The sequence below is a fragment of the Gallus gallus genome, chromosome 6 (genome assembly GCF_016699485.2).
Source record: "Gallus gallus isolate bGalGal1 chromosome 6, bGalGal1.mat.broiler.GRCg7b, whole genome shotgun sequence".
Classification (NCBI taxonomy): domain Eukaryota; kingdom Metazoa; phylum Chordata; class Aves; order Galliformes; family Phasianidae; genus Gallus; species Gallus gallus.
Window position 1 is genome coordinate 11,053,616 of NC_052537.1, and position 18,829 is coordinate 11,072,444.

The 18,829-nt window shown below is 42.2% G+C and overlaps 1 long non-coding RNA gene across 1 annotated transcript; it reads left to right on the forward strand.

The window, feature by feature from the left end:
* Window positions 1–2,009: 2,009 nt before the first annotated feature.
* On the forward strand, window positions 2,010–9,104 carry LOC124418085. Its single transcript, XR_006939639.1, has 3 exons — window positions 2,010–2,106; window positions 4,414–4,475; window positions 6,141–9,104. It is a non-coding gene; the product is annotated as an uncharacterized LOC124418085 (long non-coding RNA).
* The last annotated feature ends 9,725 nt before the right edge of the window (window positions 9,105–18,829 follow it).

Below are 18,829 nucleotides of genomic sequence, written 5' to 3' on the forward strand. Positions count from 1 at the left end.
CATTGTAATTATTAATTAGGCTAGTTACAGGATTTGATACATTTTCATGGTTTGCTGGAAATATTATTTTGCATCAGACACACATTTACAAAACAGGACTATTAGCCCGTGCTGAATGGAGAAAGTTGCCTTGTTTGGCTATTCTGCTGGAAGAGTTTTGTTTTTAGGTATCATCTGAGCGTAACTATCAGTGAACGTTTGAAATACACTTTCCAGGACACAACATTACAGCAAAAGCTCTATTCCGCAGAAGTCCACTTTCATTCCATAACTTCACAGGGGATTTTTCAGCACCTTGTACTTGTGGTTTCCTATAGGACATGAGGCCAAAATCCATGTGAATTCAATTACCTTGGGAAAAAAAAAAAAAAAAACTGTACTGTCATTTCAGCAGAACATTGCTTATTATGACACTACTACTACTGAAGGGAAATGAAGAACTAAACAGACACCACTTCTGGCCATGTCTCTACCAGCAAATATTAACCAAGGTTCACTATGATCTCACTAACAGCAAATAGGAGGCTGTTCCCATCAACAGTTAAGTCATGTTAGAAGTTGGCATGCCAAGTATGAAATGCATCTCAATAAGAAAAACCTCAAGTTTAAAGAAATTTGTGTGCCTTTCTAATCTGTTCAACAGCACAATAAAAATTAAGTATGTGCCAAACTGCTTTCTTAATGGATGTTATGTCCTACTGTTTGCAGTGCCATTTTGTGTCGATACTACATCTGTTCCGTAGCACAAGTAACGTGCAAATCCTGTGATATTATATAGTCCCAGGCAGGCTGGCAGACCACACTGAAATACAGTAGCTTTTAGAGCACAGCTTCTAGATGGATAGAAAAGGTTGCTGTATGCCATGCTCCATATATAATCCATACATTAAAACCAAAACATAACCCAAAGTTAACTCCCTACGGTGCCTCAGCCTTTTCCCCCTGTAGCAGATCTCACTCGGCAGCCTCTCAGTGTTATCCCCAGCTCCCAATCTACGGTGGCAAAGCACAGCCTGCCCCTAGAAGCAAACGGAGATGTGGCATTTTGCAGAAGACACCAACGACGTGCGTGTTTCACGAGCTCTCTCTACTGACGTTTCCTGGAAATACCACTGTGGTTAAAAGCAAGCTTTCGAAGAATTGTTCCCGCAAGCTCCTTCCTCTATCTGAAATGTGCTTCTCAGAAAGTACGGCCACTTTTACAAGAACAATGAAGTTACCTGCAACTCCTGGAACTATCCAGGTGAAAAAGAAGGTGAAAGACTTAAATCTGACCAAATCAACCCCGTTGGGTCATTGGTACACCAAGCACCGGCCCAAACTTAAAAATGAGTTTTCCCAAACAGCAGCAGTTAAATGAATCAGTCCGTGGACAGGAAGAGAGAGGCTGGCTCCTTCCCAGGAGCTGCTCCCAACTTTTTGCCTCTCCTGGAAATGTAAATGTAGTGCTACAGACAGTGTGTGTCCTCCACTTGGTCAGCAAAGAGACAGTATCCTGCATTTGACATGTAAGTAATTGCTGGTGTTTTCCTGCAACCATTTCCCAGGCCAGGTCTTTCATACAAGGTATGAGCTATGTAGAATAAACATCCCCATTAACAGGGGGAAAAAAACCCACTGGGATGATGGGATACCTGCCCTAGAACTAAACCCACATTTGAAAGCAAGCTATCTTTGGCCAGCTACAATCTAAAATGCCAGGTGGCAGTAGGACTAATAGTCACTGTTCAAAAGAAGTCAAATATGAACCTCAACAGTACAAACCACTGGCAGATAGGTCCTCATCCAGTCTACATATCTGGTCTTTACTACTACTACAGGTTTACTACTACCATTTAAAAGAGAAGTTCATCCCCGATGAAGTTTTACACATCAGGAATGTGATTCTCAGTTATTACCTTTCTTTTCTCTAACATGCTTTTCCTTAGCAAGTCACCTTGTGGGTTGATGTAACTCAGTTATACACTTATCCTGACCTAATTTCTTAAGCAATCTTCAAACTTCTCTTCCTAGGGGGTAAGGAGCTTGTTCTGAGCAAACCAGCACAAGAATTAGGTCACAAATTTTGGAAGCGTACCTTTTGTGTCATTAAGTCAAGAGTAACAAGTAAGTGTTTCTCTGCATCGATTTTAAATGAATTACTCTTGAGATTTTTCTGGGTCTAGCAGTTAAGATGCATTCCAAGTGAAATAATAATAGCTCTTGGTTGTGTTTGAGCTAGATTATTAAGACTTTATAGTAATAAGGTATTAGATTTGTATGTTTCCCTTTTATATTAACTAGTTTTTGAGTGCAAAAAGATAACGCTATTACTGGGAAGTGCAAGAAGCTTGGAGTGTACATCACCAAAATCATAACTGCTTTTGTCTTGCATTAGTTCCTTTGGGCTTTTACAGTACAAAATAATAGAGTGTTCATAGGAAAATAATATGGCTTTTGTTAAACCAAGTTATTTGTGCAAAGATAGGGAAAAAAAAAGAAGCATGAAAGGTCTGAGCAGATGGCAAAACATTTGATCTTTAATAAAGAAAGCTTAGTGTTGTTTAGCTTTTAATAAACCCATTTTAAGGTTATTGGATCTCACAAGATAGAACCTAGAGAGCTTTGCTTTTCAGATACAGAGAGAAATATGGCAATGAACGAGGAAAGCTGATTCACAGCTACTGCTACTTCATAGCAGTAATTAACATTAGCTTAATCTGAGGTCTGCATGAACCCGGATAGGAAGCGTTACTGAATTCAGGGTCCATGAATTGATTTAGTTACTTTTTGAAAATTTAAAAAGACTTTCTAGTAAAAATACTGTTGCAGTGCTTCCATAAGGTGTAAGTAGAGGAAACCACCGAGTTTCCTCAAACTTAGGCACTTTTTACAAGTTTCCTCAAACTTAGGCCCATTTTATGAGGTACCAGGTGACTCTTATACTTTGAGAACAGATTTGCTGTCTCCTCTATGCGCCTTTTAAGCATTTTCTGCAATCATTCTTTTGCTGGATCTGAAACCTTCTTGACTGTAGAGAGTTCATAGCTGACAACCCATTTGTCATTCCTTGTTCTCTGAGTGTATAAAGGGAGATGGCTCTCTGAGATGGTGGTGCTCGTAATGGCAAGAGGTTGTCTTAATAGCTACTGGCATTTGGGTATGAAGTTGACTATATGACAAAGGGATTCCTTTGGGTCAGAAGAAGGACTGTGATGAAGTGAAATAAAGGGTGATACCCGAGACAGTAAGAAAAAGACTGTTGTTGCTGTTATTTTCAGAGCTTGAAGTTTAACTTTCTAAGGAGCTATAATTGATTTTTAAAAGTTCTGTTGAAGATGATATTCTTTATAATGCTGTGCTTTAGAGTATAACTTTAGAACCACGTACAGTTTTGCTCAGAAAGTCAATGCAAAATGACCTTTACGTGTGCTGTTAGTGTTGTACTGAATGGGCTGAAGTTAGAGGCATGTCTGATTGACATTCAAACAGCAAAACCTATCTGTTTTTCGTCTCTGTATTTTGGTAACAGGAGTGATTCCTAAATTAAAACGTGAGTGATATCTGATGAGGCAGGGCAGGAAATCCAACAGAGCACTCCTGTTGCAATTGTTTGGATTTTATGTTCTACATTAGGTTGATAGAACTTTCAGGATTTGCAGGCACTACTTCAACTCTTGATGAAATTTTTCCTTCTCCCTATGTGCCCTGTTCTTCCTTTTGACAAAACTCGTGCACTGTAGATTGAAAATGGTACTGCAGCATCTTCCAGAAGCTTGAAACATGTTCCATAGCATTGATACTCAGCAGTAGGTCTACCAGCATTATTAGGCTCTCCAACACAGTGATACTACTGGGACAATGTGTCTTTGCTGTTGTTGCTGCTTTGACTGTTTAACATTTTAGTAGTGTAGAACCTATCTGACTCTCTCTTTGGCTTTTTCGACATGTATATGTGGGAGTTTAGCTTGTGCTTTGTTTGTAACTATCAGAGGTGCTAGGGGAAAAGTATTTGCTAACAAATTCAGCTCCTGAGCGCTAGAAAGGTTACGGGCTTTGTCAGTCGCCTCCTTCTGTTGTTTTCAGATGAACGTACTCAGAAAAAAAGTTGCCATAGCACTGTGGAATTAACTGCATACACGGCTGCAGTTTTGATTAATCTAGAATCATGCATGGTCTCAAATTTTGGAAGCGTACCTTTTGTGTCATTAAGTCAAGTGTAACAAGTCTTTTTTCCCTCTTCTTGAATGAGAAACTAGTTTTGATATGTAAAAGAACAGTGTGTAGGGTAAATGCAATGTCAGGGCTTTAAACAGTGATGCAGAACCTGGTGGAAAGGCAGGGCCAACCGAGGGGAGCCCAGGTGCATGCAATGCAGCTGAGTGGCTGGGAGTGGTGGAGCCAGGATCCACCCCTTCCCAGACTTCATTTCAGGGCTGGCAGTGGAGACAAGCAGTTCTTGCTGGAGATCCCTGGGTGCTTGAGACCTTCCTCAGGTAAGCAGGAGCTTTTCTTTGTTTCTGTGCCTCCAGCTGTTGTATTCAAGCAAGTCCTCCCTTGCTGCAGCCTGGGCCCTTACTACTCTGCTTTCATTGTGGTGCTTTCTCTCGTGTTACAGCGTTACGTGGCCTTTTGGTATCTAAAGGGGAGCTGTAAGAAAGAAGGGGACAGGCGCTCCAGCAGTCTGTTATGATAGGACAGGAGGGAGTGGTTTCAAACTAAAAGAAGAGAAATATAGATTGGGTATGAGGAAGAAGTATTTTACAGTAAGGGTAGTGATGCACTGGAACAGGAAGAAGTTGCTTACAGTAAGGGTAATGAAGCATGGGAACTGGCTGGCCAGAGAGGTGGTGGATGCTCTGTCCTTGGAGATATTCAGAGTCAGTCGGGACCAGGCTTCGAGTGACTTGATCTAGCTTTGGGTGTTCACTGCAAGGGAGCCGATCTAGATGACCCAAGAGTCCCTTCCAACTCAAACAATTCCATGGTTCTATGAAAATTTGGTTCCGTAATTTCTGTTGCTGGCACTCAGTTAAAAAAAAAAAAAAAAATCACCCACATTCTTAGAGACCATTACTCTTTGTAGCTGGCCTTACCCTGGGACACCACCGCAGTTTGTGGCAGTTTTGCATGCACAGCGTTGACAGGATTGTACCTTCAGTAAAAGTGACAAGTCAGTATTTGCTGCTAAGCAAGGGCTCCCTACAGGGCTTTAGGAGAACAAATATATCAGGACTGTTCTCACTAGAAAGAGGACAGTGACGAATGTGCTGGAATGACCACGTCCTTGTGAGTCTGACGTCAATAAGGTTTTGGCAAGCAGGAACGATCCACCTGAAACAGATGTTTCTTTTTCTGCTACTGCAATTGCTCTATGGGCTTATTTGTGCCATTTGAGACAGCTCTTCTTAGCAAGAAATTAAAAATAAACAGAATGGAAATATAAAATAGTGTAGCACTTCTCGATAGTGATGTTTCCATTTGTCAATGATTTACAGGCTGATTTGGCCTGGTTCTGTGACTAATGGGGCAGGGGTAACCGTGGACACATGCCCCAGGGAAGGGGAAAAAGGAGGAAGGGCTGGGAGGTGGGCCCAAAAACCAAACAGCGGCAGTGATCTGAGGAGGAAAGTTAATTATTAAATATGATATCAAAATGCACGAGAACGCAACATAATAGAATATAATTGGAATGGAGGCTAATAAATTGTATAAAATGAGTGTATCCAAAAACTGAAGACTGTAATGCTGAAGATGAGACCTCTAGGGAGCACATAGGCTGCAGAGACAAGCAAAAAGGGAAAGGGGGATGACTCATGACCTGCGAACAGTTTTATCTTTCCCTCTGAAGGGAAAACAGAAACAGAACGGTGACCGGCCCTCTGGTGTACGTAGTTCTTCTCCCAGTGCATGATGTTATGGTGTGGAATACCGATAACAAAAATCATAAAACCATGACACATAGGAAATAAAGTAGTAATTAAATAGTATTGTGATAGAAGCAAGCGTTTCTTAAATGCTGACTGCAGTACTCAGTTTTAGATGTGGAACGTCAAGTGCAACCTTCTTTCCCCCTTTTCTAAAAGGTGGTGTTTAACTGCCTTAGTATCCTAACCCTATCCTCTACTGCTGCATGTGATTTTCTCTGTTCTATTATCTAGGAAAAATCAACCTACGGTTGAGGAACAATGTGAAGGTGAAGCCAGGTTTGCTGGATGAGATTTGTCTCGTGGCTATTCAACTACCTGGGCTCTCCCTCTTCTGCACAGGACAGGAAGAGAAATCAAGATGGAACAGCTGGTGGGAGATAGCCTACCAGCTAGTGTTAAAGGAAACAGAGTTTGGACTTTGAGAAAATTGATTTCACTTATTCTGGGTAATCCTGAATGCTGCTATGCTTTTCTCTGATTTTGAATTAATAGGAATTGGACATATGCTCTTGCTGATTTGATGGAACTTAAATAAATTCACGTGGTGAGGAGAGGCAAAGATCTTTTTGTGGTTACACGAGGATTTCCCTCAATGAGGTTTATTTACAGCAACGGATTCCACAGTGCCTTACCCAACTTGTAGAGAGGGTAATATCACACAGTTTTGCAGCCTCATCTGAAATCTCACCATAGAAAGAGTTCATGAGCTTATTTTTCTTGAAATACATGGTTCTTTTGTGATCTCATCTTTATTGTATTAGCACTGATTACTCGCTTCTGAAAATGTATCTATCGCACAGTCCTGCTTTGACTGAGGCCTCTCTATGGCAGTCAGCCTTTAGTGCGTTACTTTTCTGTTTCTCTCTGTTTAACTTCTGAGTGCATTAACACCAAGAGCTTGAGACAAAGCTAGTGTAACGTAATCTACTTGTTATTTTGCCCTGTTGGCACCACAGAAAGAAGGGAGAACAGAGTTGCTGTAGGAAAGTCTTGCAGCTGTAACATTTCCATGTAACACTGAGTGTTTTTCTGTGACAAGAATTACATTTTCCACTGAGGAGGCCCAAGACCAGGTGCAACATGTAAACTCTTGTAACTTCCTTGTTTGTGTTTTCAGTCTGGTTCTAAAGCAGAATAAATCCCATTGCCTGCTGGATATGCCTTCTGAGCATGTAAGGAAAGAAATCCTCTGTTATAAGATTTTTGAGCCAAATAAGTGACAATGACCCCTGGACCCCAAGACCTTTCCTGACATTAGAAGGCTTCTCCTATCAGCAAATGAAGTCCTGACCTAACCTAGTGACCGGTAGCTGACTTTGTATTTGTGTTGGTTGCTCTGAAAGTAATGCCTTGTATGTATTTCCACTGGAAAATACAACAGATAGAACCAGCACAAGGATGCTATTTGAGAGAGAGAGAGAGAATTCTCAGCTACAGAATACTGCTTGTCAATGGTCAGCTGCCTGGTATCCTGTGCATTTTCTGCCAGTGATGAACAAGAACCTGCATGCTGCACTCGTAATCTATCTGCACTAGCAGTGGTGACCCTGAGTTGCCACTGCTGAAACACACCACCAACCTCCCCTGTGCATTCACATCCCACGTTTGGTCTCCATAAATGTTCAGCAAGCTTCAGTGGCTGTCAACAAGTGCCTTTTTTTCCACACAGAGGAATTCAGTGGCACACCTTTGCTTCCCACGCACTTCCATGTTGGATGCCATTCTGTTGGACTGCCCCTCTGCTGCCATTTGTCTCACAGCAACAAAATGTAATTGGAGTATTGGTGGGAAGGTTCAGCTTCTACTACCACCACCTGTCGTGTTCCCATCTAATGTTGTGGGCCTGACATAATGAAATAGGAGGCATTATTTTTGAAACAGGTCCTCCTAGAACATGTATGTAGAGTAATATATGCAGAATAGAGAATGTTTTGATAGTAGATTTGTTCTTTTGGTATCCTACTAGTTATTTATTTTATCTACAGTTACGATAGCGTTATTTGTAGGGCTTCTCATTAATTGATGTGCATATTTTAACAATGTGTTTGAGTACTCCCTCATTTCTCCTTTGCCCCAGCAGGTGAAGGGTGGGGGGTGGGAGTGTTCTTTGTAGCTTTAAATGCATTAGAGTAAAAGAGCGAAACGTAGAAGCTGTTTCACTGGGTAAAAGAAATTTTGAACTGTATAGATCTAGCAGCAGTAAATTTGTTGAAAAATTATGAAGGGAAATGCCCTGGTATTTGATGAAGATACGAAATGTGGCAGGCTATGAACTATGTTTATATGTTTTTTCTCACTTTGAAACTAGTGGGAATTACGTAACTGACTGCCTTTCACAATCTGATCCAAACATTTTATCAGAATCTCCAGAAACTGTTCTTGTTTTTCTCCTTTCCCCCATGTGACTTGACAGTAGCTTTGCTGAGGGTCAAGAGTTGAGATCCTTTGAAGTTGTATATGGAGGAGTGAGTTTATCTTGAAAAACCATAAAATTTGCAATTTAAAGGCAAACGCTATTCTATTTGTTTCTGTAGCTCCCATCAGCAGCATAAGTAAGTGTCTCACAAACTATAAGGAGATTAGTGCTCAGACTTGTCTTGTTATGGACAGAAATAATTGGATTTCAAAATCATAAGCAGGAAGTATGTAGGAAGTAGGTTCACATGTACTCACCTCTTTAGGTCTAATAGTTCATGCAACGTCCTTGGTACTGACTGCTCTTTGACAAAGTATTCCTTTTTGCTATTGAACACCATAAATCATCAGAAGAAACTTCTGTAAAATTAAACAATGTATTGAGGGAAAAAATATACCATATTACAATTTACCATGTTGCCATATTACATTTGAAAGTCTTTTTGTGTTTTGTTGTTTGCTTTTGTCTGATTCTATTCAACAGGAGTATGTAAGGTGGCATCTGTCTGTAAGAGTACCCTTCCTTTGGGGTATCTGTGGCGATATCTGCTGTGGAGTAAGAAGATAAATAAGATTTTCCCAACCAATAAAAATGATACCCCAACACTTCTTTCTACATCTCTTACCATTTTTCCTCTAAGCTGTTTCTATGTATAATAGGAAGACTTTGGAATGTAAAACTTAGGAACTGAGTTGAGTAAACAAGCAAGTCTATAAAGTAGCAGTTCAGTTGAGTACCGTGTCTAAAACTCACCTCCTCTGTGCTTTCCTTACACACGGTTGTGTGAATAATGGGTATTTTTTAGTGTGTTACTGCACTTTTTTTCTTCATGTTTAGATCATCAGCTTCAGTAATTGTGTTACATGTGCCCCAGGTGACACAGGATGGTCAGAGCTTTAGCTCACTGTGCTCTGCCTTGAAGTATTAATTTTCTTCTTGTTCTACAAGGTTTAAAACACTGTTAAACAGCAAGGTTAACTGGGCTATTCCGGTTTTTGACCAGTCACCCTGTTTTTATCAAGTCTTCATTCTCCTCTTTTCATGAATTTTCTTGTTCAGGTGGCCACTTAATACCATTAATCTTAAATAACATACATATTGGTACCTTCATATCACTTCACTTTGTGAAATTTAAATTTCTGATGTTTTCCTCTTCTGTTGCTTGTTTCATGCACCTTTAATCACACCTGACCAAGGTTAAGCTAAATTTATTTTCTACAATCCCCCCCCCCCTTTTTTTTTTTAACTTTTAAGATACCCGGTGAAGACTGACAGAATTTTTGTTCAGAAGGGTGACTCCTACAAGCACCACATGTCGATTTTATGTTGCCTTTTCTTTTGTGCAGTAGCAGCAGTTCAAAGCGATGTATCAAATTGCCTTCATCCAAATGAACAGCTGATTCTTCAATCATCATCCAGTGAGGAGAGCTGTCTTCTCACCCAAGAAAAGATGATGCACAAGGAGATCACAGAATCACACAATTCTAGGGGCTGTGAGGGACCCCCAGGGATCATTGAATCCAGCCCCCTGCAAAGCAGGCCCCTTCCAGCAAGCTGCAGAGGTAGGTGTCCAGGTGGGCCTTGAATATTTCCAAAGATGAAGAATCCACAACCCCCCTGGGCAGCCTGTTCCAGTGCTCCGTCACCCTCACTGTGAAGAATTTTCTTCACATATTGGTGCAGAACTTCCTGTGCTTCAGTTCATGGCTGTTTCCCTTTGTTCTGGCCCCGCAGGCTGCTGAAAAGAGGTTGGCCGTGTCTCCTTGACTCCCGCTCTTAAGATAGTTATAAACATTAAGTAGGTCACCTCTCAATCTTCTTTTCCCAAGGCTGAACAGACCCAGGTCGCCAAGCCTCTCCTCACAGGGGAAATGCTTCAGGCTCTTTATCATCTTTGTGGCCCTTCGCTGGACTGTTTTGTAGGAGATCCCTGTCTTTCTTGTACTGAGGAGCCCAGACCTGGATACGGGACTCCAGCTGAGGCCTGACCAGGGCAGAGTAGAGGAGGAGGATCACCTCCCTTGACCTGCTGGCCATGTTCCTTTCAATGCACCCCAGGATCCCATTGGCCTTCTAGCCCACCAGGGCACACTGCTGGTTCATGGCCAACCTGTTGTCCACCAGGACCCCCAGGGTCCTTATCCTCAGAGCTCCTCTCCAGCAGGTCATTCCCTGACCTGTATTGATAAGTTCAGTTATTTTTTTCCAGATGCAAGACATTACTCCTGCTTTTGTTAAACCTCATCTTGTTGATTGTTGCCCAGCTCTCCACTCATCCCAGGTCTCTCTGAATGGCAGCACAGCCTTCAGGTGTGTCAGCCACTCCTCCCAGCTTTGTACCATTGGCGTACTTGCAGAGGGTGGGCACTATCCCCTCATCAAGGTTGTCGATGAAGACATTGAACGAGACTGGCCTCAGCACAGACCCCCATGGAACACCACTGCTCACGGGTATCCAACCAGACTCTGCATCACCAATCACAGCCCTCTGAACTCAACTAGTCAGCCAGCTCTCCACCCACCTCACCATCTATTCATCTATCCCCCGCTTTCTCAGCTTCAGTATCAGGATATCATGGGAGACGGCACCAAAAGCCTTGCTGAAGTCAAGGTAGATGACATTCACTGCTCTCCCTCCATCTACCCAGCTGGTGATGGCATCAGAGAAGGCTACGAGTTTCGCTGAGCAGGATTTTCCCTCGGCGAGTCCATGCTGATAATTCCTGATCACCCTCTTCTCTCCCAGTTGCTTGGAGACGGCATCTAGAACAAGCTGTTCTGTCACTTTTCAAGGGACGGAGGTAAGACTGAGCGGCCTTGACTTTCCCGGATCCTCCTTCTTGCCCTTTCCGAAGACCGGCGTGACATCGGCTATCTTCTGGTCCTCAGGCACCTCCTCTGTTCTCCAAGACCTGTCAAAGATGACAGAGGGTGATTCAGCAGTCACATCTGCCATCTCCCCCAGCACATGTGGATGCATCCCGCCGGTGATTTTTTACAGGAGAAAGGTGAGCTAATATATGTCATGGTTAAACATACACAAGTGAAAATATAAGGTCCAACAGACGCAAAATTAACAAACCAGGAAGTTCCAGAAAAGCAATGTTGGCAAAATGTGCTATCTGATTTTTGGCAGCTCTACATTACCAGAAGCTTAGGGACAAATAATTTTCTGTTCTCATTTCAATGGAGAAGTAAATGCTCCTCCAACCTCCTGCTCCAGGGAAGAAAGGAAGGAAACAGAAATCTGGAGCTGCTAATATTTTTAATAAAATTAACTGTTCTCCTTTCAGCTTTTTATTGGAAATATTAAACCTGACTGTTTTCCTGTATTTGGTGCAAAGATAAAGTTTAATGCCTAGAGAAAGGAGGGCATTCTAATTGTTTTAGAATGAATTAGAATTAATTCCTGCTTGCTACTTTTACCTAATTTACTACTTACCAACTGTCTTCACCAAAGCTGTCAGCATTAACCCCCTGAGTGTGTCAGAAGAGATATAGATAAACTGAAGGCAAATAAGGAGAGCAGATTTCTCGTGGTCTGTTGAATGCTTTGGTATATCCTTGGGCTGTGAATGTACGAGGCTGTCAAGCAGAGAGTGCGTGGAAAAGAAACTGCCTGTGTGAATGTGGTGTTGGTGCTATAGTAATGATGACTTGCAGTGACACATTAAGATGCAGTGGAGTGATCATTAAAATGCCATCATAAACCTAAAAGACATCTGATTGTACATTTTGGCTGTTTCTGGTTTTTTAACTCTCTGGAGAAGAGATGAAGCAAAGCTTCTTTTTTTTTTTTTTTTTTTTTTTTTTTTTGTCTGCGCTAATGGCATAAGAAAGGAACAAATTATATTTGGAGGTACAGTGTTTGCAACCTTGCTGTTTGATATTGATCAAAAAGCCTTAGAAGCAACCTGGTTTGGTGCTTTTATTTCTTTTCAAAGCGTATCTCTCTAAATTGCTTGTAATGTAATCAGAAAGCGCTGACCCACAGCGCATGCAAATGTCACAAATAATAGGTTCCAGCTTAGTGAATCTTCAGCTGGAGACAAGCTGGAGTGCTAATATGTGGATTACCTCATCCTGTCTTCTCCATGTTCTTGTTTGTAGGTGTGGCACGATACCGCAGCTCTTCACAGCTTCAAAGCATTACGTGCACAGTACAGATACAGATGTCCTGAGTGTTTCACCTCATTCACCCAACTGGTAAGTGTCCTTCACTTCAAAATTTAAGTACTCAGCAAAAAAATAGGTGAGCTAGCGTGGAACATTATTTGTGAATACAGAGAAGGTTTCTAAAGCTTCAATGTTACCGTTTTCATTCCATGGAAAGTTGTGGTGTTAACGTGAATCACTAGAACAACTCCATGCGCAGCAAAAGTCTACTTTCTGGTGTTCATTTTTCTCCTTGATTCTCACTTTGGTGCACTTCAGATTTCGGTGCGACTTCTACAAGGCCAAAAGAAAATATGTGGTAGTGACTGTGTAATGAAGAAGGCAGAAAAACCAAACAAGATCCAGATATCATGTAACAGTTATTAACTTTACTAGCATCGTGTCACGAAACTATTATCTCAAAATAAGAAAGCACTGGAAAGCACTGCTGATCTTTCATGCAAAAAAGTGCATTGTTTTCTTTCAGTAGATGTAGTGTATCCCCCTCTGCAGTACATAGGGAAAGGTACAGAGTGCATTACTTCTATCATAGCTCTTTACAAAGTGCTTGCCCTACAATTGCGTGTTGTTCCTGTGTGAGATATTAAGATATGCTCACATAGCCTTGAAGTGATAGAAAAATATGTCTCATTTTTCACACAAATTCCAAAGATATACAGAGCAGTAATGAACTGTGGTGCCTCTGGGTTTTTAAAAATAGTGTTATTTTTGACTTGCTGAGACTCCAAGTTCATATATTCCGATTTGCTCTCAGACAGAGGAATATAACTTTGCTAAGGTTAAGTGGGGTAACAGGTCTCTTTGGAAGAGGAAAAATATATCCTAAAAGACTTTCACATCACAAGCATAACATGTGATAACAACATGTAATTGAATCACAAATGCCTACGTATTTATGGTAGGTGTTGGAAGGAAACGTTGCGTTCTCTCTGGCTAGACACTGGGGAAATGTCTAGGGAATACATTTGAGAATGGAGAAAGGAAAGGACAGAGAGGGTTAAGATGTGGCTGCCCATCCAAAAGGAATTGAACGTATTTTCTCGAAACAGTACTGAGTTCAGACTGTATGTTTATGTAGTGATGTAGCATGCAGTGGTCAGTTGTTTGAAAAGAGGATCTGTTCATTGGAAGTAACTGGGATTTTGTTCCCCTCTTTTTCCCTCAGGTAATGGGAAGGTTAGGAACAGTAAAAAACATCATCTTCTTCCAGAAGGCCTTGAAAACCTGTTGGAAAGGCGACACCTCCTATGGAAGCTTTGCTGGTAATTCAGATGTTCGTGATATGTGAATCCTTACCTTAGAAGTCATGCTTGATTGGATTTGCTGCAGTGTTTCGGGTGAGGAACTGCATTTCTGGAGGAATTTCTACTTCTTGCCCAACCCTGATGGCGTTGCATATCATTCAAGGAGCAGCGCAAGTGTATTCTTCAGAGTACTGAGAAGTGAAAAATACATTTTCTCCCCTTCCTTATTACTGTCACCTTCATAGCAGTTTCCTGCTTGACCAAACCCGCTCTGTCACAGTGTCTGCCATGGAAACTGGAATGAAATTTCAGCACTGATGCAGGCTTTGAGACGGTAATCAAGTGTGTGACAGAGTTATTGCAATGTGATGTATCCGGTCCATCATGCGCTTGTGGGTTCTCCAAGCCGAGTCAGAAAAGAATAGTAACAAACTCTTCAAACAGTGCAAACTAGCAGCGCCTCACAAGGCAGGACGTTACATTTGACTGTTGGTAGAGGTAGATCTGAAGTTCATTCTGGGGGTAGGAGAATTTTCCCAGGCTCTTCTGTATCACAGCCACAAATTACGCTATGCATGCTTACATATTTACTAACAGACCTCCTGCAGAAAGATAGTAATAACCATGCTACTGGAATTCCAGAAACAGCAAATAATTGTGAGTCTCGTGTAACTCTATTTTCAGTCCCAGTCGTGAATGGATTTGGTCCATGAAATGAATCAAACTAACATATTCATATAATCCCCTAAATCTTTTGAAACATCTGACCCATGTTATTTTAGATTTTAACTCTTGTTGAGCTTATGTTGGGATACATCTTGAATTGGCTCTCATTGCTAATCAAATGCCAAATGGTCAAATGATCAGTGTCGTGGTCTTATGATTTTTGGTAATCAGGATTCCGTGTCACAACATCACATACTGCACTGGGAGTTAAAGAGTTAGTGCTCCAGTTCTGGGTACCTGTCTGTGAAGAGAACTATATCCCCCAGAGGACCGTTTGCTGTTCTGCTTCTGTTTCCGTTCAGAGGGAAAAGATAAAACTTTCACATATCAGGAGACGCCCCCTCTTTTCTCTTCTGTTCAGCCCAACTACGTCTCCTCAACGTTAGAGTAAGGCCTTCCGTTTTCAGGTGCTCTCTCTAATTTTATTTGATTTATTAGCTTCAATTCTAATTATATTGTATTATATTGCGTTACAGTGTGTTATCCTGCAATCTAATATCTTATTTAGCAGATTAGTTTGTTGCTCCTCAGATTGTTGCCCCTACTTTGTTTTTAAGCCCATCTCTCTACCCTTTTGCTCCTTTCTCTCTTTTTTCTTTCCTGGGGCAAGGGTCCATGGGTTCTTCTGCCCCACCAGTCACAGAACCGGGCCGAACCAGCCCGTAAACTGTTGACGTTCTTTTATTCCATTAGAAATACCTAACCACGATAACTAGGCTTACTCGAGCTACTTCAGTTTTAGGTTGTAGTACAACATTTTATGGAATGCTGTTCCTTCAGCTTACAATGTAACGTTGTCTTGAGTGTTTCATGTAACATTGCCATGTCTCAGGCATTCAGAATGGTCTCATGTTGTCAGCAGTCATCCTTCAGCTTTTGTGTCTTTGAAATCCTTTTTTTTTTTTTTTTTTTTTTTTTTTTTTTGGTGCTTCTGTGAGCTGTACTTTATGAACTGTCCTTTTTGAAACACTTCAAAAGAAGAACATGTTATAATCTTAACCTCTGAGAACAAACTTTGCTTTGCCTGCCCTGGCCCAATTCTCCACATCTGGGATGTTTAAAAGAATTGCTGCCTAAGCACTATTGATGTTCTGGGTACGATATTACCCACTTGATCTGCGTAGCTGTCACAAGAACAATGGTCTCAGAGAATGTTCTGTTCTTCAGCATCAGTAAAGAAGAACTGCATACGTTTAGGGGAATCCTGAGTGATGAGTTATCTACAGAGGAACCTCTCTGATTTCCCCATTCTCTTCTCAGATGGAGATTATAGAATGAATGACATTTTTACTGTGTAATTGAGTACTTTAGTGAAGGTGGTTTGACAGCCATTTCTATGACAGAGCAGGTGATGGGAGAATGCTCTAGGTCGGTTCTTTCCCTCCGGTAGAGTCTTTCATTCCATGTCAGTACGTGGTCTCCCAAGGTACTAAAAGGTTACACTGGGCATGTATTGAGTACCTACCCTTACTGCTGATGATTTTTATTAGATGGATGAAATCATTTCTGCTCAGTGTACAAACAGCTGACAGTTTTCAAGCCGATATTCAAAAGTAAGTACTCTGTGGCATGAATAAGTGAAACTATTTCAGGGGAAAAAGCCATCAGATCACTGCGAACTTAACAGCGAACGTGTTTTCACCACCTTTCAAGTGCTTAAGTTTGGAGTAATGTGTTAGAGATGGAGAGGGGAAAAAAATGAAGGCGTAAGGCCTTTCAGTTTTGAACTAGATATGCCAAGGAACCTTTTGGTAGTGGGTATGTGGTGGTTTTTCTTTTATTTGTTTGTTTGTTTATGTATCATCCATATTGAAAGATTTCCTTTAGCTTTGACCTTGACTGTTGAATTGCTGGTGAGTTGACTGCCTTGTTATAGTCTTGTAGCAAGTGCTTTCACAGTGCTCAGAATGGGATGGCCTTTACAAGTGTACGCTATGCTGCTTCCTGAGGAGGAGAGTGACATTTAATTCTTAATCTCTCTGAGATTCACTTGGAGCCATTGCTTTCTGCAGTGTTTCTCCAAGCATGGAGCGCTGCTGTTTTTCCTTTTTTTTAATGCTAAGGTGATGTTCTTTTCAGCGTTCATGTACTGTTCTGCTTTTACTATGACGCTTGCATCTTGTTTTAAACAAACTTCATGATCTATAATGCCACAGAGTGGTTAACGTATGCAAATACTGACTTGTGAATTTTTCTTTCTATTATAAGTTTTATTAATTATTTATATATTGTATCAGAGGTTTGTTTAAACTTTTACACCTCTGAAAGACCTGCAAGAATGGTAACTTCCTTCAGTACTTCACTATTTCTAGAATACCAAAAACTGTTTATCTCTCAGGCACCGTTGCTTCCACCGCTGATAGAGCCTCGCATTGCTTCAGTAGGTCCTGACAAACCTGTGATGTTATTTCAGAGTGCAAAGAAAAGTACAGGTACAGTAGCCTGAAAAAGAAAGTTCAAGCAGGAATACCACACCACGGAGAGCAATACAGGCAGGCTGATAATAACGGAAGAGGAGAAGGCTGTGGTACTTCACAACATTTTTGCCTCAGTCTTCACTGTCAGCTGCTCTTCACCCCAGGCCTTGAGTGGATTGGTTGGAAGATGAGGGCTGCGTCCCTCCTGCTGTAAGCAAAGATCAGGTCTGCAGCCACCTGGGGAACCCAATGGGTCCTGATGAAATGCATCCCAGAGCTCTGAGGGAACTGGTTTGTATTGTTGCCAAGCCACTCTTGATGATGTTTGAAAAGTCATGGCAGTCAGGCGAAGTCCGCGGTGGCTGGAAGGAGGGTGAGGTCTCGCCCATTTTTAAGAAGGGTACGAAGGATGACTTGGGGAACTGCTGAGCTGCCAGCCTCGCCTCTGTGCCAGAGGAGATTGTGGAGCAGATCCTCCTGGAAGCTTTGCGAAGGCACATGGAAGATAGGGAGGTGAAATGAGACAACTGGCACGGCTTCAGCGAGGGCAGATCCTGTCTGAACAACCTACTGGCCTTTCTTTCTGTGATGGCATAAACAAAATGGGGAAGAGATGCTGATATCAACTATCTGGATTTTGGTGAGGCTTTTAACATGGCCCCCCACAGCATCCTTCTCTCCAAATTGCAAAGATATGGATTTGATGGCTGAACCCTTCGGTGAATGAGGAAAACGAGTCAATGTGTGGAAGCAGACCAGTGATGAGTGGTGTCCCTCAAGGGTCAGTACTGAGACCACTGCTCTTTAATGTCTTCATCAGTGACGTCGGCAGTGGGATCAAATGTACCCTCAGCAAGTTTGTGGGCGACACCATGCTGTCTGATGTGGTCAACGTGCTTGAGGGACAGGATGCGATCCAAGGAGACCTAGGCAAGCTCAGGCAGTGGGTCCCGTCAAACCTCAACAAATCCAATTGCTGGATCTTGCACCTGGGTCCCCCAGGGGAGAAAAGGATGGAGCACAGCCCTGCCAAAAAGGAACTGCGGGTACTCCTGGATGGGAAGCCGGATGCGAGCCAGGAGTATGTGCTCTCACGGCCCTAAAAGTCAACCGTATCCTGGGCTGCATCAAAAGAAGCGTGGCCAGCGGGTCGAGGGGGGTGACCCTGCTCCCGTACTCGGCGCTGGGGAGGCCTCACCTGGAGTACTGCATCCCGATGCGGAGTCCTCAGTACAAGAGAGACAGGGACCTGTAGGAGCGCATCCAGAGGAGGGCCCCCAGAATGATTCAAGGGATGGAACACCTCTCCTCCGAGGACAGGTTGAAAGCTGGGGCTGTTCAGTTTGGAGAAGAGAAGGCCCGGGGAGACGCAATAACAGCCTTTCAATATCTAAAGGGAGGCTGTAAGAAAGCAAGGGACAGACTCCTTTCTTCAGTAGGATCTATTGTGATAGGAAGAGGGGAAGTGATTTCAAACCACAGAGGAATTCAGTAATACACCTTTGCTTCATACATGCTTCCATATCAGGTGCCATTTTGTCAGACTGTCCCTCTGCTGCCACCCGTCACATGGCAATGAAGAGTAATGGAATATTGGTGGGGAAGTTCGGACTCTACTGTCATACCACCAACATCCACCTCTGACGTCGTGGGCCTGCATAATACAGTAGGAGGTATTATTTGTGGAGCAGCCCTTGTATGTTACTGTTATCTGGTTATGCTGCAATACCTTTGAAAAACTGAGCCCAGTGTTGTATTGGACACTGTCTATATATTTACCTATTAGTGTATATATTTATGCTTCAGCTACTTTTCTCTCCGTAAGAAGATGCTACCAAGCGCTGTCTTTTCATTGTGAACTCTTCACTTGTAGCAGCAGCTGCAACCTCTTGTTACTGCACAAGCCATCCGCAGACCCTGTATACAGGAAACACCGTGGCC